This window comes from Carlito syrichta, unplaced genomic scaffold (assembly GCF_000164805.1).
Source record: "Carlito syrichta isolate Samal-C Ts95f unplaced genomic scaffold, Tarsius_syrichta-2.0.1 Scaffold55016, whole genome shotgun sequence".
Lineage (NCBI taxonomy): Eukaryota > Metazoa > Chordata > Mammalia > Primates > Tarsiidae > Carlito > Carlito syrichta.
The window spans coordinates 133,191-137,115 of NW_006999112.1; positions in this window are offsets into that span (position 1 = coordinate 133,191).

The window sequence follows — 3,925 nt, forward strand, 5'->3', positions numbered from 1 at the left end:
TCTTAGTACAGAAGGTAAACTGTGCAAAAGAGCTAACATTTTAAATTTCCTCCATAATACAATTTAATTTATATCACAAGCCACCCTTCTGCTGCGATGACAGAAGCCATTTGTCCTGGCATTGAGGTTGAAGTTTTAAGAGGCTGACATAAGGGGAAGAGGAATATCTGGTCCTAGGGGTCATTAATCCATACTGATGTCTCCAGAGAGATTGACTCTTCTTGGCCTATGTTTGTTAGCGATTAAAACAGAAAACTGCTGAGTTAGTTCTTATTTCTGTTAACAAAGGTTCTTCCTCCTTCCCTGTTGTATGCTCGTGTCGTTTTTGCCCCCTCATCATAGTCAAGTACAAGGCACTCCATGAGTTGCGCAGCTTTCTACTTCGATGTGTCATGTGACTATATTACTCTGGGGTCTTTCTACAGTTTTATATTAGAAAGAAAGCATGCATTTTCTCTAGAGTGGGGTCTTCACTGACCAATACTATTTCCATAACCAGTCTTGGGAGCAGATGATGGGGCCATCCTTTCCCAGAGGCTCACCCATGGTCGCACATCCATTGCCCTAAGCATTGAGCAGGACAACTGCAACCTGTACAGGGTTAGGTAGGAGTAAGGAGGGAAAAAGGGGTGCCTGGAAATACTAAGGACATTGACATGAATAGTTCAACAATATTTATCTTTCTGTACACACCATTTTACACCTTATAGTTTGGTTACTAAATATATATTGAAATCCTACTGTGTGCCAAACTTGTTCCAGATGTTTGGAGTAAGGTGCTGAGCACAGAAGACAGAGGTCCTTCACTTGTGCAACTTCCATTGCAATGGATAACATATATAATTAATAAATTTAAATGAATACTTTTAAGTAGTGACCAAGCCACAGGGCCTAGTGTATACTTTGACAATTGTGACAGTTTACACATTTATACTAAGTGGATCAGATAGATGGTATTGATTCATTTGAGCAGATATGTCAATGCTGGAAGACTCTCTCTCATTTACACATATACACACTTGTACACACGCACATATACAAACACCTGATCTCAGAGAGATACAGACAAGATCAACCAGTTAAAAGTAGATGCAAAATGTTTCTAAAATTTTGATTCTCAAAAGGAGCACGAAGATGTAAAAACTAAAGAGAAAAGCCACAAATTTCCTTGAAATAGTGGAGCTTCCCCATGCAAGTACAATATAATTTTATTCCCTTCCATGTGCAAATGTAGATATAAGAGACTCCTGAAGACTTTTCAGACAACTAGTGTTTAGTATACCACAAATATTCTATAGGGACTATTTGGTATTAGAATGCATGACATTTTACAGCTGTCAAACTCTGCATAAAGCACTGAATTGGGTCAAATTTTGCAAATCAACTGCCTTATCCAGGCTGTTTTGAAGTCTCTTTGGTCTCCTGCTGGGCCAAGACTACATTTCAACACAGATAAAGTTTATCGATGTTATATATATTTTTAGTAGGAAATATAGTGAGTTCAGAATTTCGATGTGTAAAATAAAATATTTATTAGCTAAGTTTAAAATATTGGAAGGGGGCAGAAGATTGATTTTAAGACTCTCTAATAATAGACAAAATTTAGAGGGTGTGAAGTTTGCTTTGGATAACTCTAGAAACATCTACAATTTCTCCAAAACTACTTTTTTCTGTTATTCTATATTTGCATTTTAATGGTAATTATTTATTTACTCTCTAAATGAGCAGATAGAAAATAAATGGAAAACAATGGAAGAAGTTTCTCTGAAATTACTCTAAATAATTCTTCAAATATCTATGGCTATGGTATCAGTATTAGTCCAAGGAAACTTATGGGTTTTTTCTTCAGTTTTCATGGTAGGCCAGTGGAAAAAAAGTAAAACCTATTTTTTCTCCTTCCTGAAATTTCACTTGAATCAGTTGTTTTCACCCGGTACATCACAAGCATTTTTTTCAACTGAACTACCTTAAATTTCACTTGAAATTTAAAATTTTTGACCCCTTTCTAAACACTCACATTTCCCCAACACTAAAGTTAACTCAACCTGAGAAGTGCCAGGCCACTCCTATGTCTTCATTCGAAGAGGAATGGAAGGCCCCAGAACCTGCTGGTAAACAAAATGTTCATTTTGATGGGAATTAAAGACTTTACTTTCGGAATCATAATTCATTGTCAAGAAAACGCACCTCATGCTTCTTACATTTTCTTTAACACTGTCTAATTAATGATTCCAGTAATCATCACTTTTACCATTGTCATTTCATGGCTACTCTAGGGACTTGCCAAGGGTTAAAAAAAGAGAGAGAAGTGACAGTTTTAATGATGGAGTATTTTTTAGAAATTTGCAACTATGTTATACATATTATTAACCGTAAATAGCTCTTAAACAACAAATCTAGCCAAAAGATTATGACCATGTACACAATCTTCCACATATATTCATGAAATTTTCCTTTGTTTTTCTTTTGTACTTAAAAATGAAAAATTACACTGTCTTGATACTTTCTGCTGAATGTGGTGTTACCAGAAAAAGGATAAAACGCAAACAAGGACTGATTATAGAGACTACTAATTCATAAAACTACATTGCAAAAGTCTTTGGTCATTCAAGTTTTATTTTTGAAAGAAATCGATATTATATTTATAAAAGTCTATGCTTCAGAGAGGGAAAGCTAGAAAAAGATACACAAAAATGGCATAAATCTAAACTTTGACGAAGAAATATGATTTTATTTATTTAGCTATTTAAATCAATTTCCTCACTCCTGGGTAACCCTTTCCAACCCCACCCACACAAGTACATTACAAAACTAAATTCATTTCTAGTAGGTGACAAGAAAAATTAAATAAATTAAATTAATTTTAATTTATGGCTATTATGCTAAGATTAACTTGAATACATAATGCTTCTGATAAAAGATAATTATACTTTGTATCATCTATATACCTTATATAATACATTAAATATTTTTGTGTAATAAGTGAATACATATTACCACATTGTTAAAAAAGTTAGTGGCATAGGCTGGCAATAAAAGATGTGAGTTTTGGTGCAGACTGTGATTCCCACTAGCTGTGTGATCTTGGGATAGAATGTATATGCGTCTCAATTCTGTCATCTGAAAATTAGAAAAGTGAAATGAATACTTTCCAAAGAGTCTTTCAGTTTTAAAACCTTATAATTTGAAATACATTTTTGGTAATTTTAACTGTTCATGGAAATTTACATATGTCTTTACATCGGATCATTACTTCACTTGATGCTAGATTCTTGCTCAGGAAAACAAAGCTTATTTGTAATAATTCCCTCGGGGAGCCTATGATCTGCTCTACGCCCACCTTACGGTATAATTTTTGCTTGCAAATTTGGGTAAAGTGGTTGGACAATCCATGAGAGAGGGCTCTGACACTGTTGTATTTCAGACTCAAGACCAGGCTGGGTTGGTTGTGTGGTAGGGGAGACCCAGGAACTAGGAGATTACCTAGACAACTACTGAAAAGCAGTAAAGTATTTAGGCAATTTTAATTGACTTAAATCAGTAGAGCAAGGATAAGTTCTAATGTCAGGACAGGTCAGCACACCAAAAGGCAGGAATAATACAGATAAACAAAGAGATCCCAGTAAGGGTCAAAATCCATCATAGGCAAGTTAGGATGCCATAATAATAACAGATGTTGGCAAAATTTTTCTGTAAAGAGTCAGATACTAAATATTTTAGCACAAACAGTCTTTGTCACAATGACTCAATTCTGCAGTTGTAGCACAAAAGCGGCCTCAGATCAAACATAAATGCACGAGCATGAGTGCGTTCCAATAAAACTTTGTTTATGGACACTGACATTTGAATTTTGCGTAAGTTTCACATGTTGCAAAATATTCTTTTTTTGATCTTTTCATCCACTTAAAAAGGTAAAACCTATTTT